The sequence below is a fragment of the Thalassophryne amazonica genome, chromosome 12 (genome assembly GCF_902500255.1).
Source record: "Thalassophryne amazonica chromosome 12, fThaAma1.1, whole genome shotgun sequence".
NCBI classification, from domain to species: Eukaryota; Metazoa; Chordata; class Actinopteri; order Batrachoidiformes; family Batrachoididae; genus Thalassophryne; species Thalassophryne amazonica.
Genome location: NC_047114.1, coordinates 43,057,765 through 43,078,268, shown reverse-complemented (window position 1 = coordinate 43,078,268; position 20,504 = coordinate 43,057,765). Strand labels below are relative to the sequence as shown.

At 43.0% G+C, this 20,504-nt stretch overlaps 1 pseudogene; it reads right to left on the bottom strand.

Annotated features, from left to right (window-relative positions):
* Window positions 1-1,923: 1,923 nt before the first annotated feature.
* Window positions 1,924-15,076, bottom strand: LOC117521229 (annotated as a pseudogene).
* Between the last annotated feature and the right edge of the window lie 5,428 nt (window positions 15,077-20,504).

The window sequence follows — 20,504 nt, the reverse complement described above, 5'->3', positions numbered from 1 at the left end:
CATGACACAAAACTAAAGTCATTTCAAATGGCAACTTTCTGGCTTTAAGAAACACTATAAGAAATCAGGAAAAAAATTGTGGCAGTCAGTAACAGTTACTTTTTTAGACCAAGCAGAGAGAAAAAAATATGGAATCACTCAATTCTGAGGAAAAAATTATGGAATCATGAAAAACAAAAGAACGCTCCAACACATCACTAGTATTTTGTTGCACCACCTCTGGCTTTTATAACAGCTTGCAGTCTCTGAGGCATGGACGTAATGAGTGACAAACAGTACTCTTCATCAATCTGGCTCCAACTTTCTCTGATTGCTGTTGCCAGATCAGCTTTGCAGGTTGGAGCCTTGTCATGGATCATTATCTTCAACTACCACCAAAGATGTTCAATTGGATTAAGATCCAGACTATTTGCAGGCCATGACATTGACCCTATGTGTCTTTTTGCAAGGAATGTTTTCACAGTTTTTGCTCTATGGCAAGATGCATTTTCATCTTGAAAAATGATTTCATCATCCTCAAACATCCTTTCAGTTGATGGGATAAGAAAAGTGTCCAAAATATCAACGTAAACTTGTGCATTTATTGATGATGTAATGACAGCCATCTCCCCAGTGCCTTTACCTGACATGCAGCCCCATATCATCAATGACTGTGGAAATTTACATGTTCTCTTCAGGCAGTCATCTTTATAAATCTCATTGGAACGGCACCAAACAAAAGTTCCAGCATCATCACCTTGCCCAATGCAGATTCAAGATTCATCACTGAATATGACTTTCATCCAGTCAGCCACAGTTCATGATTGCTTTTGCTTAGCCCATTGTAACCTTGTTTTTTTTCTGTTTAGGTGTTAATGATGGCTTTCGTTTAGCTTTTCTGTATGTAAATCCCATTTCCTTTAGGCGGTTTCTTACAGTTCAGTCACAGACGTTGACTCCAGTTTCCTCCCATTCGTTCCTCATTTGTTTTGTTGTGCATTTTCGATTTTTGAGACATATTGCTTTAAGTTTTCTGTCTTGACGCTTTGATGTCTTCCTTGGTCTACCAGTATGTTTGCCTTTAACAACCTTCCCATGTTGTTTGAATTTGGTCCAGAGTTTAGACACAGCTGACTGTGAACAACCAACATGTTTTGCAACATTGCGTGATGATTTACCCTCTTTTAAGAGTTTGATAATCCTCTCCTTTGTTTCAATTGACATCTCTCGTGTTGGAGCCATGATTCATGTCAGTCCACTTGGTGCAATAGCTCTCCAAGGTGTGATCACTCCTTTTTAGATGCAGACTAACGAGCAGATCTGATTTGATGCAGGTGTTAGTTTTGAGGATGAAAATTTACAGGGTGATTCCATAATTTATTCCTCAGAATTGAGTGAGTCCATATTTTTTTACCTCTGCTTGGTCTAAAAAAGTAACCGTTACTGACTGCCACAATTTTTTTTCCTGATTTCTTATAGTGTTTCTTAAAGCCAGAAAGTTGCCATTTGAAATGACTTTAGTTTTGTGTCATGTCTGTGATCTGCTTTTTTTTCTACAAAATTACACAACTGAATGAACATCCCCCGAGTCTGGTGATTCCATAATTATTGCCAGGGGTTGTAGTATAACACAACTAAATTATCACTAATTCACTACTAACACCTTGATGACTTTGTTAGAACTTAATGCGTTCTGTACCAATCTCAGCAGAAAAATCTTTTCATAAAATTTGTTTTGCTGAATTGTTGGAAGTAGTGACCAGTTTATATGTTCTTTTAGATGATCACATCTTGATGCATTTAACACTGTAACCTTGCAGATATCCAGCTACTCATTTACAGTTTGGTTGATGTCCAAATTGCTGTGTTTGTGGAGGTCAGATTTCTGAAGGACACAAGGCAAATGAAAGATATCAATATAAAAATAATGAAACCTCACACACATTAGTTTGGATGATAGTGAGATTTGAATAGACACCCTTTGTTTTCAGCTTCTGCAGTTCAATCAGGGAGTTCCCTGCATCTTGTCTCAGGAAGCATGAAGATGAGAGCTCCACTGATCAGGGTGAAGCTGCTGAGCACAGTGAGGGGTATGACCCAGTGGTACATGGACAACATGTTGACCAGAGGTGCAAGCAAACCTCCTGCTCTGGCAGCAACAGACCCTATTCCTGTGGCTGTTTGTCTGAAACATAGTAACAATAACAAAAATCTATAATAATAATAACTGTAATAATAATAATAATAATAATAATTCTATATGTGTAGCATTAGGTGGGTTTCCATTACTAGGGTTGAGCCAGATACTCGTTTCAGACGAGTATCTGGTACGGATAAAGCATTTTTGATGAGCACGATCCGAATAAAACTCATCAATATCTGTGCTCGTGCTGAAGGAAAATTCTCATTAACTAACTGACTGTCTTCACACCCTGTGATTGGCCAGTCACACACAGCGCTGACCCCTCCCTACACATATGTCTCACTGCAGCTTCTCTCTCTCACACACGCACACACACACACACACACACACACACACACACACACACACACACACACACACACACACACACACACACACACACACACACACACACACACACACACACACACACAGGATCTCTCTCTCTCTGTGCTTGGCTGGATTGTGCTTCATGTTGCTCTCAGTACTCTGTTTTCTTCAGCTCGCCTCTTTTTCGGTTTGTCTGATATTTAAAGTTACTTGGTGAACTTGTTTCGTATCATATGCGGTGCTTTTGACAAGACAGAGCTGAAAACAGCTCCTGTCACGTCGGCCACTGCCTCCACTCCAGTCGGGTTTTTATTTATTTATTTATTTATTTTTTTTTTAACCGTTTGTTTGCTCTTCATTTTGTTGGTGGTATAAAGTCAGTTGGAAAACTTTGCTCCTACTGAACGCGGTGCTTTTGAGAAGAATACAGTGAACAAGGCTGACATATTATTTCCCTGTTTGCCATCACTGGATGTTTGTATGAATCACCAAGTTCACACAGATCATTAAAAAATAAACAGTCTTACAGACCACTTAGACACATACACACAAAGTAGCCTATATTAACATTTTTATTGTATATGGCTGCATGCAGTATCTGACATTTTCTCACTGCAGTTCATAAAAACAAATTGGTCAGTCGAACAACCTCTCTCCCTCTCACAGTCACTCAGTCACACACACACAGACACACATGCACACACAGACAGTCATGCACACACAGACACACACACACCTTAATATTGTTTAACTTTGTGTGGAAAAAATGCGTTAGGAACGTTAGGTAGTAAAAATAAATAAATAATTGAAAAAAATCACAGTTTGATCATAAAATTAAAAAAGAAAGTTGTGTTGAGTGTGACAACTCTTGTTCATGCATACTTAGTAGTTCATAATTTCCTACTACATTGAATGTCAATTCTGAGGCTGTTTTGTTATTCATTCATACACTTAAGAATATTAATGTTCTGAGTTTATAAAAAAAACTTGCTCTGTAAAATAGTTCCTTTATTATTGTGATCAAAAACATTGACTCTCAATTCTGAGGCTGTTCTGTAAATATTTATTCATACACTTAAGAATATTCATGTTCTGAGTTTATAAAAAAAACTTGCTCTGTAAAATAGTTCCTTTACTATTGTGATCAAAAACATTGACTCTCAATTCTGAGGCTGTTCTGTAAATATTCATTCATACATTTAAGAATATTCATGTTCTGAGTTCATAAAAAACTTGTTCTGTAAATAGTTCTCTTACTTTTGTGATCAAAAACATTGATTTGAATCTCAATTTTGAGGCTGTTCTGTAAATAGGTTTCAAATAAGCAATAAATATAGCAACTTCTGATCAATCCATATCAATTTCAGACTTAAAATAATGTACTGACTTAAGCCCCAGCCATTTTGGGGTCAAACCACGCCCACTTCCGGTTTAGGCCCCGCCCACAATGAGTACAGATACGGATACAGATCATTTAGATGGTTGAACAGATACAGATAGTGGTGTACTCGCTCATCCCTATCTATTACCCTCCAAACTGTTGTGTGTTGGGGGGGTTGGCTGGATGTTTTTGTGTTGTTTTCTTTTCTTTGCTCTCCAGGCGGTATGCAAACTGTTTTTTTGTCTGTGGAGAAGGTGCTGGCAGAAGAGTCCTTCACCCTCATCAGTATGATTTGCAGCACCTGTGGATGATGCTCACGTGCAAACTTAAAGACTTTCAGCTGAAGCAGATAATGAGATGGGGTTCTGCATTTAAGCCATGAGTGATTCAAGCAGAATTGCCGGGAACTCGACCTTGTGACGTTCGTTTGCGAGACGCTGAGGACCGCGCCTGGGTTTGACACATCGTGCCTGTGAAGGAGGACGGGTGAGGGACACATGCTGTCAGCACACATCAGAGGTGATTGATTGTCTGAATAAGTGTTAATAGTAATTTGGTATTTTGTTACGCAGTATATTTGAACATTGATGAGAATTGTGCAGCTCGCTTCTCACGGCCGTGGCGTGCGGACTGATGATCCTCCACCTGTTGTGAGAAGCTGCTCATTTGCATAAATCTTAAATTCAGACCTGAATGTGTTGCTGACAGTGTGTGCCTTTGTTGACTTACCTCACCTCTTCTATCCTTCACAGAGAGTCAGTTTGTCGTGTCCACCTGGGGGGTGTTTGGCGGTGAATGTGAGTCCAGAAGCGCCGGGCTTCGATCCCTTTGGGCGCTGGAGAGCGCGCCGTCCTTCACTCCGCCAGACAAACCCTATTTTATGTTGTACACTGAGTATTGCACAAGAGGGGAAAATAAAATTGTTTTGTTTTTGGAACCGCTTTCTGGTTATTTAGCGCTGGGTTCAGTCAGACGCAGGTCCGCTCCTCAACCAACGAACGTCACATAACACAAACTGTGCTAATTGAAGAAGCAAATTGAAAATACACTTAATGGAAAAATGTATTTCAAAGAAAAAACCCTCCAATGTTCCAAAATGTTTTTACACTCACATGACACAGTATAGCAAGTGATTTCAAAAAGCCTTAATTCAAAAAAGTAGAGTGGAAACATGATTCTTCTATTACAGGTCGCCTGACAAAAGCATCAAAAGTATCTCCTGACATTTTAAAATACACAACATGGTAACGAAGTAAGTGATGGTGAGCTTGTTAAACATTATAAGAGATGAAGTTATGGCATTATTAGAAACACCAACAAATAACAAAATGGAAATATTTAGTGGGACTTACACTTCCATCACCAAAACTATTGGAAATTCAGTTCTTGTGAGAGCCCCTGTTGTGAAAGTGTAGGAACACGGACCCACAACAGGGGGCGTAAATGAACGGACAATGGAGGAAGTCAAATATCAACACTTTACTGTTGTGAAACAAGCACAACAATCACAACCAATAATAATAATTGTAGTGATAAGTCAATCACAACGGTGTCGTGTGGGCAGGCTCGAAGGTAGGAGACGTCCGTCCAAGCCGAACCGGAACCACACGATTTCCTCCGCCACCGAACCCCGGGAATACTGGAGCCGCCAAGTCCCGAACTCCAGGTGGCCACTGCCTCCGCTTGTCGGATCCGGTACTGCTGGCGAGGAACAGAAACAGTCAGATGTGGGTGCGTCTGCACCCAGCAACACGTGGGGTGAAACACCACCTCCACCTCTATGTTATGTGTCGGACGCAGCTCGGAGAACCGACCAGCGTTTGAAGGACCCAGTATGAAATAAGCAGAGCACGGTACAAAGGCTAACTGAATTTAATACATAACAGTGATCATAATAATAATAAAAGGTGCGGTCTGGCGTGGTGCGCTCCCAGCAGCGCTAATGGTCCGGAGCCAGAAGCTGTTTCGGACCCAAGGACCCCGCCGACACCCCCCAGGTGGCCGCAACAACCGAGTCTGTGAAAGAAGGAACCATTATGTGAGTCCACACTCTACACACAGAACACTTAAAGGTGTACAAACAGCAAACACTTCCTGGCTTGATTACTGATCAGCTTCCAACCTGCAGGCATGGAACATCCCGTTCACAAATCACCACCGCAGTGGAAGCTGATACATGACTAACATACAGCTCAATACAATAAGGTGTGAGGGACACCACATTTACTGACTGTATAACTGTTAGTCACAAAATCCAACGTACCTCAGGAAGTGTGCTGACGAGCGTGAGACCTCACCCTCTCCTCTTTCACAGACCGTGCATCAAACCTGGACATTCTCAGCGTCCGCTGCTGATGAGATGGCTCCCAAGACGACGATCTCACCCGTCTGGTCACAAGGTCGAGTCTCTGGCAAATACACACTGTGCACTCCAGTCTTAAATGCCAACATGCTCCAATCCATCCAGATGCACCTCAGCTGTGAGTCCTGACGAGTCGCAGGTGATCAGGGTGAGGTCCTGACAGCCTCAGCAACACAGCCACTCAGTCCCAAATGCACGCCACCTGGGAGGAAACACAAAAGGCAAACAAACCGGCAGCCAGGCCCCCCCAGCCATACAACAGTACCCCACCCTCACGGGAAGCCTCCCGGCGACCACACACACCTGGCCCAGGAGAAACACCCCCCTCCAGGGACCATGGCTGGAAACCACGTCCGCGTTAGTCCTCCAACAGACTGGTTGAACTGGCTGCATCTTTGCCTTTGTTTCTGACAGTCTTAGCACAGGCGTGGCCAGGAGTTCCTACACCTGTGCGGTCAGCCTTTAACCAAACGTGTGATTAGCCAAAAACAAAACAACCAAAACATCCCCCCCCCCCCCTCCCCAGGGGACCGTCCCATCAAACCCCAGGGAAGGGGAGAAAGGAAAACAACCCAAACCTACAAACAAAAATACCAAAACACCCCCCCCCCCCCCCCCCCCCCCCCCCCCCCAGAGGACCGTTCCATCAAACCCCAGGGAAGGGGAGAAAAGAAAAACAACCCACATGTAAACACACAAACAAAAATGCCAAAAAACCCCCCCCCTCCTCCCCCCAAACGACACGCAGGGACCAACACCCCCCAGAGGGCCACCCGCCAGCTCCAGGAGTAATAACCACGGCCGAGGTCCCTCTGGGATCCACCGTCACCCACGGGGACTACCAGCGCCCCCCAGAGGACCACTCGTCAACCCCAGGAGACGCCTCCCCACACAACCAATGGACCCAGCCCCGGCCGCCCACGGCTAGATGGACCCAACGCCTTTTCCCCCCCAGAGGACAACACAGTCAAACCCTGAGGGTGGAAACGGGGGGAGGAAAAACAAAACAAAAACCCCAAACCCCCCCCCCCCTCCCCTCCCGAGTGCAGAGGCCACCTGGGAAACGCCCAGTACAACCTAACTGCACCCCTCCAGCAATGCCGACACTACGGCACCCCCGGCTGGAGTCAGAGGAGAAGAGAGGGCATAACAAAAAACAAAGAGAAAAAACAACCCAAATACCACCCCATCACCCCCCAGGGGACCGTTCCACCTAACCCCGGGGAGGGGGGAAACAAAAAGAAACAAAAGAAAAAAAACAGACCAACACACAGTTGTTTGGGTCCCCGTCTTTCTTTCTTTTTTTTTTTTTTTGTGTAACAAAGGCCGCAGGATCACACCCCCAGACAAACAGTGGACAACAAAAAAAACAAAAGCCCACACAAAACCCACTCAAAAAACACCCACACAAAATGAACCAACACAAAACAAATCAGTGAGTTATACCGTCAAGCTCAACCACATGGAACACACCTGTTCCTACTCAAGAGCTCAACCACATGGAACACACCTGTTCCTACTCAAGAGCTTGACGGTACCGTGATTCAGTCACCACAAGGGGGAACCAGAGTGCTAAAAAATGAAAAACCCCCTTTGGTGACAAAAAACAAACGAGCTGCATCTTCGTGCGCAGCTGTGTGCAACACAACCAAAATGTGCTCAACTAAATAACGCCGGAGCTGAAACAACAGACGCAGTAGTTACCTTTTATCCGGGGAAACGGGGCTACGACTGTAGCACAGGAAGCCCAGCGACCCGTGCTAACAGAGCTCCGCCGTGCGCGTGAACCCATTACAAACGCACTCTTGCAGCTCCCGTTTAAGCCTCTTATCCGGTCGGAGTGTGACGCGAAGCTGTCGCCAGTCACACTCCACCACGACCCACGGATAAGGCACAAACACAGGACACGGCTGCAAGAGAGCACAAATTAGTATCCAGTAATGGGTTCTCAAACACGCACCTTCCGGGCGGAGAGCCCCGCAACTGATCCGGATAACCACTGAACGTCTGCTGCCGCCTTCCCGGCGCGTTACCGTCTCTGCTACTGCTGGGTCCGTGATGTTTGGCCAGAGACTACTGTTATGTGTCGGACGCAGCTCGGAGAACCGACCAGCATTTGAAGGACCCAGTATGAAATAAGCAGAGCACGGTACAAAGGCTAACTGAATTTAATACATAACAGTGATCATAATAATAATAAAAGGTGCGGCCTGGCGTGGTGCGCTCCCAGCAGCGCTAATGGTCCAGAGCCAGAAGCTGTTTCGGACCCAAGGACCCCGCTGACACCCCCAGGTGGCCGCAACAACCGAGTCTGTGAAAGAAGGAACCATTATGTGAGTCCACACTCTACACACAGAACACTTAAAGGTGTACAAACAGCAAACACTTCCTGGCTTGATTACTGATCAGCTTCCAACCTGCAGGCATGGAACATCCCGTTCACAAATCACCACCGCAGTGGAAGCTGATACATGACTAACATACAGCTCAATACAATAAGGTGTGAGGGACACCACATTTACTGACTGTATAACTGTTAGTCACAAAATCCAACGTACCTCAGGAAGTGTGCTGACGAGCGTGAGACCTCACCCTCTCCTCTTTCACAGACCGTGCATCAAACCTGGACCTTCTCAGCGTCCGCTGCTGATGAGATGGCTCCCAAGACGACGATCTCACCCGTCTGGTCACAAGGTCGAGTCTCTGGCAAATACACACTGTGCACTCCAGTCTTAAATGCCAACATGCTCCAATCCATCCAGATGCACCTCAGCTGTGAGTCCTGACGAGTCGCAGGTGATCAGGGTGAGGTCCTGACAGCCTCAGCAACACAGCCACTCAGTCCCAAATGCACGCCACCTGGGAGGAAACACAAAAGGCAAACAAACCGGCAGCCAGGCCCCCCCAGCCATACAACACTCTAGTCAGGAAAAACACTGTAGGAATGTAAGTACTTATCCGTGTAGCAATCTCCTGCTGTTCTTCTCTCTGTACAAAGGCAAAAAGTATTTTCTAGTCAAAGAATAATTCGCTGGCTGGATATGTTACCTTCTGGGTCGAACGGTATCTCGGCAAAGAGGTGGAGATGTCGTCTGGCTGATATACCGACACTGATCCGACGAATGGTGACAGCTGTCAAAGATGATGAGCGGCAGCTGTCACTCTGGCTGCTCCTGTGAGGCGGCAGCGCCCTCTGGTGCCTGGAGCCCGCACTCCAGGCAGGGTGCCCTCTGGTGGTGGTGGGCCAGCAGTACCTCCTCTTCAGTGGCCCACACAACAGCCTCCTTAGAATGGCAGTAATTGTGAGGTGACAAAGCCCAACAGTGGCATTCAATAATTCAATGGAAAACCTGTCATTTTGCAACTATTTCTTATAAACATTCTGAAAAAATATTAAACTTTTGCACAAATTTGTAATGGAAACCCAGCAATTTCAAACATTTAAGAACACCGAAAGTTCCATTCACATATGTTGTCTAAGGTATCCTTGTGTAAAGTCGTCCAGATACATGCATACAAATAATTTCATATAAATGACAACTCTGCATCACCCTGGTGGGGAAGCACTGACCTCACAGATGTTGGAAAGAGCTCTTGAATATAGACGGTACATATAGAAACAGCCTATGTCAGACAAAAATGTCCTGCTACAGCTAATGATGTAACAGCAATTGGATATCCTGGGGGGAGAGGACAAGCTCAAGGTCAAACAAACAATACTTTACAGTGTCCATCAACTGGCAGAGGAGGCATTTTATACTTGGATCTGTAGTTTGTGTTGGCACCATAAAGCAGACTGAAGTTACTCACTAAATTACTGACCAACTGAATGAACATATATTCGAGCAAAATATTTTAAATCACTGTCAGACTGGTTTCAGGTGCTCAACTGAAACAGCTTTTGCAGACATTACTGATTACCTTTATGATCAGATGTCTGTTTGGATTTAACTGTAACTCCAAACAGACAGAAGTGTTATGTGTCGGACGCAGCTCGGAGAACCGACCAGCGTTTGAAGGACCCAGTATGAAATAAGCAGAGCACGGTTCAAAGGCTAACTAAATTTAATACATAACAGTGATAATATAACAAAAAGGTGCGGCCTGGCGTGGTGCGCTCCCAGCAGCGCTAACGGTCCGGAGCCAGAAGCTGTTTCGGACCCAAGGACCCCGCCGACACCCCCCAGGTGGCCGCAACAACCGAGTCTGTGAAAGAAGGAACCATTATGTGAGTCCACACTCTACACACAGAACACTTAAAGGTGTACAAACAGCAAACACTTCCTGGCTTGATTACTGATCAGCTTCCCAACCTGCAGGCATGGAACATCCAGTTCACAAAACTCCACTGCAGTGGAAGCTGATACATGACTAACAAACAGCTCAATACAATAAGGTGTGAGGGACACCACATTTACTGACTGTATAACTGTTAGTCACAAAATCTAACGTACCTCAGGAAGTGTGCTGACGAGCGTGAGACCTCACCCCCTCCTCTTTCACAGACTGTGCATCAAACCTGGACGTTCTCAGCATCCGCTGTTGATGAGATGGCTCCCGAGACGACGATCTCACCCGTCTGGTCACAAGGTCGAGTCTCTGGCAAATACACACTGTGCACTCCAGTCTTAAATGCCAACATGTTCCAATCCATCCAGATGCACCACAGCTGTGAGTCCTGACGAGTCGCAGGTGATCAGGGTGAGGTCCTGACAGCCTCAGCAACACAGCCACTCAGTCCCAAACGCAAGCCACCTGGGAGGAAAACCAAAAAACAGAAACAAACCGGCAGCCAGGCCCCCCCCAGCTATATAACAAGAAGTGTGATAGACGCCTTTTGCTGTTGTGTGCAGGAGGTTGAATACCTATGGATTCAGAGCTATTTTGTGGACCATACCCCGAATTTTGCTTTGGGTGGGGCCACATCTGGCACACTCCCTGTAGAATGTGGCATCCTTCAGGGATCAATCCTCTGTCCCCTTTGGTTCACACATTACATACATAATCTCCACAGTGTTGTCAAATTTAGTAATGTTGTCCTATGTTCTGATGACATTGCTTTGTTGGTCTCTGGAAAATATATAATGGATATTCAAGCCAAGCTAACAGCCGATCTTGAAGCTGTTGTTGCTTCAGCTCAGTGCTCAGCTCAGTGGCAAACCCTAAATGTAATGACCAAATGCATGGTGTCTGGGTCCAAGCAAAAGATAGCCAAAGAAAACTAAACACAGAAGGTTAGTATTTACGGTGAAACATTGGAAGTAGTAGATCAGTTTAAATACTTGGGTATGTTTCTGGGTTTCTGGATTGAAAGTATTATGAAAGTATTATCATTGTACAAAGATCTCACAAAGGATCACTTTTCTTTCTTGTATCCATCCTTTTGTGTCAGAGTCCACTACCAATCGTCTTTATAAGACAATGATAGCACCACAAACTGTATATGGGGTACTTTGTGGCCAAAGAAACCTAGGTTAAATATTGATCAAATACCAAAGTTGCAAAATAGGGCTAGCTGCATGATCCTTCCGTGTAGTAAATGGACTCACATTTCAGAGTTTCACAGTTTGCTTCAATGGCAGACATGTGATGTCATTGTCCACAAAGCAATTCTAGTCAAAACTTGTCTTTTGGGATTTGTCCCCTCTTATTTAAAGGTATAGTACCACTGGTTTCTTTTTTAAGATTTAAGTCATAAAAAAGAATTTTCTTTGGCACCACTATAATTTTATACCTTAGCATTTTGATAAGGGGTTCAGAATATGATATTGCCAATACAAACAAAATTCATGCTGTCTGGAAACAATTTAGAATTTCAATCTCTGATGGGGAGAAATTCAAGGGATCAGATGCAATAACCAACATATGGCAGATTTAGAAGTGATTTACAAGAAATCTTATGGATGTCAATGTAAGATGGGTCACAGGTAATCTCAAACTCTCATGCATGCGCACATGCACTTCCTCTTGTAGTTAGTCTGCATGACGGCGAGGAAGGAATAGACAATATTTTCTATGGAATTTCTCCCCAGAAAAATATGTCCTCTTCATTAAAATGAGCTGTAATTTTGCAACATGTTACAAAAATAAACCTACATCATAATACTTGGATTTCGGTAGATTTCGGCCCTTTCTGGGGTACTTTGGACACCACTGCCTTAGTATTTCTTCTGCTTTTCATGTTGCTTAATGCTGACAAATTATACTGTATTTGTTGTCTTTCTGCTGCCTGATTCTGTTGTTCTTCTATTTTTTTCTCTCTGTTTGAGGTATGGCTCCACTTTTTAAATCTTACTATTACTAACCCTACCCCTTCCCCTAACCCTTCCCCTAACCCTAACTCCCCAGACCCCCCTGCATCACTTTTCATTTTGTGCTCCTGTCACAGAATATATTCAAATTAATTTGTGCTCCCCTTATGAAAATGTGACACTTTTCATGACAATATCATGAACCAATAGATTCATGTATAGTTTGTGATGTTGAATCATGAAATGCCATTAGATATGGTAGGCGATAAACTGGCATCCTGTCCAGGGTGCACCCCGCTTCATGCCCTGTGATTGATGGGATATGCTCCAGCACCAAACCCCCATGACTCTACATTAGAGTAAGGGGGTATAGAAAATGAATGAATAAATGAATGTTGGGTGGAGGCTGATACAGGATGAGTGTCTTCTTCAGGTTGGTGTGAAGACCTAACTTGGTGTAGGCTTTTTTGGCGGTTTCTGAAGAACTGTTTATTCTTGTACCACTTTGTAAAATGTGTATTTCTGCTACTAATTTGGACATTTTAACATAGAGATTGGCTTGCTTTTAGAACTAGGCTCAAGTGGCCATCTGTGGAACTGTAGGTTTTGGCACTTCTTTGTATTAATTTGATTAGTTTTTGAGTATCAGAGATTGCTGCTTGGGTGCCACAGACAAACAAACAGAATGGATTGTGTGGTAGATGATGTAGAATCTGCCTTGGTCTGTCGGTTGGTGGAAATAATAATGATTCAAAAGAAAACAATAAAAATGTTTTTGCTGGATCCAAACTGTACCATATGCTTTACCTTCAGGAACAGCTAGGATGAATATGCAAAGGAATCCTGATGCCAGAAGTGTTGAAATGAATGATATTTTCCTCCCCACAATCTCCAACAGCCATATACAAAGAATATGTGCTAGTATATCAAAAAGACCAAACAGGAGCTGTGTCAGAAAGATGTTCAAGCCCAGATTTCCAATACTGAAGTACAGGCTGAAGAGGGCAAGACTTATCGAAAACCTGAAATGGTAAAAAGACTTAATGAAATTGGATATTAAAACAGACACTCCAGTCATATTGGTAATCAAGCATTGTGTTATGTTGTTTTTTAGGTGTTCATAACACTCAAAGAGAAAGGCTGCTTCATTACGTCATTTTGGAGAGGACCATGACAACTGGGAGAAAAGGAATTCAGCATGAAACAGAGCTTATTCTAAATTTGTACCAAGTAAAATTTGAGCCCAAAGTAGGAGTGGGAGATGAACACATTATTGGTCATGTTGACAAGTTAACTTTTGTGTTAAGGATCCCTTGAATGGAATATAGATTGCATCTGGACTCATATTGTCCCAGGTGTTATGTAAACATGACTGATTTTACACCTGCTGGTACCAGTTATAAACATTGGACCCACACACACACACACGTGTGTGTGTGTGTGTGTGTGTGTGTGTGTGTGTGTGTGTGTGTTCAGTGACTTAATGACAGTCATTTAAGTCATCTGTGTTTCCAACATTTTTGAATTTTACATTAGAATTTAAATCATTTCATATCCACTCTTTTAGCATTCATAAATTTAAATAGTGGATTTTGTTGAAATTTTAACTTACCATGCCAAGCCCATGATAAATAAATGTTTGATCAGTACAGGTGAACTGAAAACAATTTTAATGCCTCCATCATTGACTTCTTTCACCACTATCTGTAACAACAACAACAATTTATGTCAAAACAAAAACAAACCAAATATACGAGTACAATCCATTATTATTGTTATTATTGTTATTATTATTATTATTATTATTATTATTATTATTATTATTATTATTATTATTATTTGTAGTAGTACTAGCAGTAGTAGCAAGTCTTGTTAACAACTTTAGGAATATTACTTTATTATACATCAAACTAGTAGGGATGAAAGGATGCACAAAAATTAGAATATAGTAAAAACCATAGTTTTGAGATCATGGTACAGTATTTTTTAATGAACAACAGAGAGAGAACTTTGTAAGGGGGATTAATTTGCGTAAATATTTAAAACCTATATTCTCAACAACACAGATACAGTTGTGCTCAAAGGTTTACATACCCTGGCATAATTTTTGGTTTTGTGGCCATTTTTCAGAGAATATGAATGATAACACAAAAACTTTTTTTCACTCATGGTTAGTGCTTGGGTGAAGCCATTTATTGTCAACTGTGTTGACTCTTTTCTGTTGTCATAATGACAACAGAAACTACCCAAATGACCCTGTTCAAAGGTTTACATACCCCTGTTCTTAATAGTGTGTGTATTGCCTCCTTTACATCAATGACATTAGTCTTTCTTTCATTTTTTTTCATTTTGTTTTTAAAGAAATAAATGCATTAAAAACAGTGACACACCATATGTAGCTGGCTGTGACAGCAAATGAATCTGCTTCGATGAAGTGAATCAGCCTCCAGTTTCGGATCAAGTAAACTGTACCAGCAAGGACACACTGCCCGACTGCTCCAAATAGCAAAGCCACACATGCTCCCCATGATTCGCTTACTCACACCTATCCACTCAGTGGCTTCAAGAAGGAAAAGATATGATTTATTCATTTTATGTCACATCGAAACATCAACTCATACAAAACAAGTTCAAGGGAAACAATTCAGGCTTGAACATTTTACAAATTCACTACAGATGCATTTATTATATCTATTGGATTGTCATGCAAATTTGAAAAAAACCTTAATCATCATATAACATGACTGCTGCGATAGGACCCCCCCCCACACACACACACAGTGACACATAACTGGAGTAAGCGGCTATTGAACATGGATCAATCATACAGACAGTGTTACCACAGTTACTTTGAAACAGTAATCCAATTACTGATTACTGATTACTCCTTGAAAAAGTAACTTAGTTACTTTACTGATTACTCAAGTGTAAAAGTAACTAAGTTAGATTACTAGTTACTTTTTAGTTACTTTTCCCAGCTGCCGACAACAACCCTCTGCCACCTCAACATGACAATGATACTTGTTTTGCCAAAACTCACTTTATAGTCACCCTTTCTTGACTTCAATGAAAATAAATACTTGTTTTATAAAAAGTAAAATAAAGACCTCTTTCTTGACCTCATATTTAACTGTTGACAGCACTGTAACAGTAAAACTTGCAATTTCTAACCTACGAGGTCTGTCAATAAAGTATAGGTCCTTTTTATTTTTTTCAAAAACTATATGGATTTCATTCATATGTTTTTACATCAGACATGCTTGAACCCTCGTGCGCATGCGTGAGTTTTTCCACGCCTGTCGGTGACGTCATTCGCCTGTGAGCACTCCTTGTGGGAGGAGTCGTCCAGCCCCTCGTCGGAATTCCTTTGTCTGAGAAGTTGCTGAGAGACTGGCGCTTTGTTTGATCAAAATTTTTTCTAAGCCTGTGAGACACATCGACGTGGACACAGTTCGAAAAATTAAGCTGGTTTTCAGTGAAAATTTTAACGTCTGATGAGAGATTTTGAGGTGATACTGTCGCTTTAAGGACTTCCCACGGTGCGAGACGTCGCGCAGCGCTCTCAGGCGCCATCATCAGCCTGTTTCAAGCTGAAAACCTCCACATTTCAGGCTCTATTGATCCAGGACATCGTGAGAGAACAGAGAAGTTTCAGAAGAAGTCGGTTTCAGCATTTTATCCGGATATTCCACTGTTAAAGGAGATTTTTTTAAAGAAAGACGTGTGGACGGATTGCAGCGTCGGCTCGCAGCCGCCGCGACGCTCCGCCACAGGAAAAACACCTCCGTTGGAAGCCTTAAGGACAAGTTGGAACATGTCCAGCTGTTAAACAATTTCTCATATACTCACTCCACTGAAAGCCATCAAAAGCCGCCTGGATTTTACAAATGGTTATCAACACGGAGGTGTTTTTCCTGTGCCGCCGCACCGCGCCGGCTGCGTCCCGACGCGCGGACCCGTCCGCACATCTTAAAACCAACCTATTTAGTGTCCATTGTGTGTACTGCATGTATTTCTAACAATGCATATTGTCTCATTGCAACAATATTAACCCTCTGGGGTCCAAGGGCATTTTTTGGACAGTTCACTCGCCTGGCATAAATGTTTTATTATGGCTGTTAACAGCTCTCCCTGCATCCCACAATCAAGTTTTATGTCTCTTCTTTTCAGGATAACCTGTTTTTTCATAATATATATGCTTTTGTTGTGTTTTATAAGTGTAATAAAGGTTTACAATAAAAAAATATCAAAGGAAAAAATAAAGTGAAAAATAATTTTCCACACACAGCAAACTATAATAAACAACTGTTTTGACACTTTCTAAAGGTAATTTGAGGTCTTGTGTGAAACACTGTACAACAAAAAAGTTCAAACAATAAACACAAATGCACATTTTGAACAATATATACAAAAATGGTCTATGCATTTATGCTCCAGTCTGAGGAGTGACCTCTCTCCCTCACCTCATTGATATGATAAACAGTGCTTTATCCCAGAGGGAGAGAGCCACAGAGTTATCCAGTAACATTCAAATGCAAACTGGTGGAGCAATCCTGATAGTTACACATTCTTTGTTTGAGCACGTAAGATTGTCATGCGAGGCTCTCCGTCCACTGTGCGTAATGGCGCAGGGTGCATTGGAGGAGTTAGGGGGCTATTCAAACGGGCCAACTAGTAATATATCACTTCTGAAAACGATCTTTGGCTTTTCACGTGAGGTGAATCTGACCTACGATTGGATTTTGGAAAACCATGTGACGGTAAACCAATTCCAATTGGACACTCACATTGCGCACGTCATCACACAGCTTCTATGAGGAGTACAAAGATGGCCGACGGTGGATCGAACGTCTGCGGAGTTAACTTTTCAGCAAAAAAAAGTAAGTTTTTATCTCATATCATTAAAAAGTTATTTATAACTTAGTAAAGCTTGGTCCCAGCTGTCGTATACGACGGCGTCGGCGCCAGAGGGTTAAAGGATTATTAGCTGACAGTGAGGACTGTACGGGGAAATATCAGACTGACGTGTTGTCAGTACGGACCGAGCAAAGCGAAAAACACGGAGGTCTGTTATCTCTGTACAGACCGAGTGAGTGAGGTTAATAATTTATTATATGGCTATTATATATAAACGCGCAAACTTACAGTATCGCCTGAATATGAAAGCTGCTGACGGCTCGTAGTCCGACCTGTTCGCTTCACCTCCATGAAGAACTTGCTAACAGATGGTCCAGTCATTAGCTGGTAAGCTTTTAATCTGTATGTTTTGTTGTGTGGGCCGCTGAAGAGGAGGTACTGCTGGCCCACCACCAGAAGGCGCCCTGCCTGAAGTGCGGGCTTCAGGCACGAGAGGGCGCTGCCGCCTCAGGAACAAGCCGTGGTGACAGCTGTCACCCATCATCCGTGACAGCTGTCACTAATCATCACATCTGGTATAAAAGCAGGAAGACACCTCCACCAAACTGCCGAGATATCATCTTCATCTGGAGGTAATACTCTCAGCCTTTTTGTGAGATTTATAAATCTGTTATTGTGAGTGTTTGCAGGAGAACCGGTCGTTTTGCGGAGGCTGTGCAAGACGGCGCTCCTTTTCATCTGAGACCGCTGCAACGTGTTGAGTGAGAGGTGGAGGTGGCATTCCCACCATTGTTACTGGGTGTTCACACACCCACCCTTTGACTGTCTTTTGCTTTCTGCCAGCAGTACCAGATCCGACACGCCGGGAAGGTGGCCACCTGGCGACTCCGGGACTTGGCGGCTCCAGTATTCCTCGGGTTCAGGTGGCGGTGGAAATCGTGTGGTTCCGATTCGTTTCCAGACGGGCGTCTCCTATCGTCGAGCCTGCCCACACGACACCTTTATTAATTGACTGTTGCACATTCTGAATCTGCTGTGTTTGGTTGTGACATTCACAACAGTAAAGTGTTATAATTTGTCTCCTTCCATTGTCCGTTCATTTACGCCCCCTGTTGTGGGTCCGTGTCACTACACTTTCCCAACATGTTTTTTCAGATGCTGTTTAGATATTTATGAAGTATGTTCATATCTGACTTTGTTTTTCTAATCATATTTTTAACTTCCTGGTTTGTAATGAAAATAAGTGTTTTGGGGCCAATTGTCATGGAAACCGTTCTGATATGGGAAAATGTCAGCCCAATCAGAGCGCACGTAGCGTCACAGCCATATAATAAGTGGAGTTGTAGTTTATTTCTTGATTGTTTGTGTAACTCAGATACACAGTACATCACCAACTAAACAGCACTTACGATTCGGCAAAAGGTCCAAATATGAGTGAACCAACACCAAAGCCAGCCATGAACACAGCCTGTGCCACTTTCACAATGTAAGCTTTGTCACAGATGAGATCAAACTGCAAAATGATGATAAAATTAGGAATATGATTATTAAGTATACAACAGTCACACTTATTACTTACATCAGTTTCTATGGTGGCCTTGTACAGTGTATTATAGTATATCCATCCGTTCTGGCAGACTGCGGTCTCATTGAGTCCATACTCTCTAATAGCACTAATATCTCACTCCACAGGTACAAACATCAGACACACACACGAGAGCATATCACCCCTGTGTTAGCCTCGCTCCACTGGCTCCCAGTCACATTTAGGATTGATTTTAAGATTCTGCTGCTTGTGTTCAAGTGTTTAAATGGTTTGGCTCCCGAATACCTCTCTGAGCTTTTGACTCCTTATGTTCCGGTCAGATCAGTGAGGTCAGAAAGCCAGTTTTTATTAAATGTGCCCAGATCTCGATTAAAAACTCGAGGTGATCGGGTTTTTTCAGTGGCTGCGCCTAAACTTTGGAACAGTTTGCCTTTACACATCAGAGCTGCTTCATCTCTAGAGTCTGTTCTTAAGACTCATTTTTATGCTTTGGCTTTTAATACAGTTTAAGCTGTGTGTGTCTGGTCTTATGTGTCTTTGTATATTTTGGAATTTTAATGCTTTGTTGTTTTTTTGTGGTATGGTTTTTGATATTGTTTTTATTGTGAAGCACTTTGGGTAGCTGTTGTTGTAAATGTGCTATATAAATAAAATTGACATTGACATTGTGGTCAGGTTAGCATCAGCATGGAGGATCCAGTCTGTGTTACAGTGTCTCTCTGGATCTGACTGGATAAAAACAAAACTAGCTAAGACAAAAGAATTAATTAAATATGGAGATGAAACCGCAGTCAGAGTCAACTTCTGGAATAATCCAAATTCTCCAATGTTTTGGAGGATCTCTCCAAAATCAGTCATGTTGATTGTTAATTCTTCCCCCAGTTCTTTCTGTAATACTGCCCCTTACAAAGTATAAACTCGAACTATTCCGCACTTTTAAATTTAGTCAAAGTCACACCAAAAATAATCACGCCTAGGCAAGAACTTCTCTTACAGACAAGATCTGCTCTTACAGAACCCAGAACAATGGATACAAGCAGTTTTTATACAGGATTACATATGCGTAACAGAGGTGGACCTTATTTCGCAAAATCCTTCTCTTATTGTGTTGGGAAGGTGTTGTGACACGGACCCACAACAGGGGGCGCTAAGGAACGGACAATGGATAAGCCAACCAGTAACAATTTAATGTTGTGGAAACACACAACGGAATACAGACAGAGATATGGATTGCCAATGATACACCAGGTGACGTGTGGGCAGGCTCGAAGATAGAAGACCTCTGGCGAGAGAAGAGCTGATTCCCACACAGCCTCCACCACCAGCGGGCCTGAAGAACACCGGAGCCGCCAAGTCCCGAGTCCCCAGGTGGCCTCTGCCTTCGGCTGTCAACCCTGGTACTGCTGGCAGAGAACAGAGAAAATCCAGGTGAGTGTGAATCCGCACACTCAGTAGTCCACTCACAGTCAATGTTCTCCAAGGAGGGAGCACCTCCACCTCCAATCACACACTCGTGCAGCTCCTGTGTAACCACTTATCTGCTACGGAGCGTGATGCGAAGTCGTCGCGGTCACGCCCTTCTCCAGCTCCGATAAGAACACCACAGGGCAAGCGGC